Raw genomic sequence first — 624 nt, forward strand, 5'->3', positions numbered from 1 at the left:
AGTGGCATTTGTTTTTGTTTCTGAGACAGTGTCACTCTCCCATCCTAGAGTAGAATACCAGAGCATCATAGTTCACAGTAACCTCAAACTCTTGGGCTCAAGAGATCCTCTTGCCTCAGCCTCCCAAGTACCTGAGACTACAGGCATGCACCATTCCACCCAACTAATTTTTTTTTTCTTTTTAGTAGCAATGGGGGTCTCGCTCTTTTTCAGGCTAGTCTTGAACTCCTAAGCTCAAGCAGTCTGCCCACCTCAGCCTCCCAGAATGCTGCAATTATAGGCATGAGCCACACACCATGTCAGCAGTGACATTTGTCACTGTTAATCTGATAATCTCTCCAGTGCCCGTGTCTCTGTGGGCTCAGCTCTTTGCTCTGAGTCTCTGAAGCGGAGAGAGAGAGTCCCAGCTTTGGTTGGGGATGTCAAAACTACATGGTTTGGGGGGTATGTTGCTACGTCATCTCCCTAGTTGACTTGGTATTGTGGGGGAGAGAGGGTGATTCCTGGAAAGACTGGAATAAGAAGCAGTGGTTCCTACTGGTCGTGATAAGAGGCTGGTGCCTTGCTGTAGTGGTAATTTTCTGAAAAAGCCAAATCATTGTAAACATTGTATTTCTCCACCTC

Source organism: Otolemur garnettii, unplaced genomic scaffold, assembly GCF_000181295.1.
Source record: "Otolemur garnettii isolate 467f Iridium unplaced genomic scaffold, OtoGar3 scaffold00232, whole genome shotgun sequence".
In the NCBI taxonomy this organism is placed as follows: domain Eukaryota; kingdom Metazoa; phylum Chordata; class Mammalia; order Primates; family Galagidae; genus Otolemur; species Otolemur garnettii.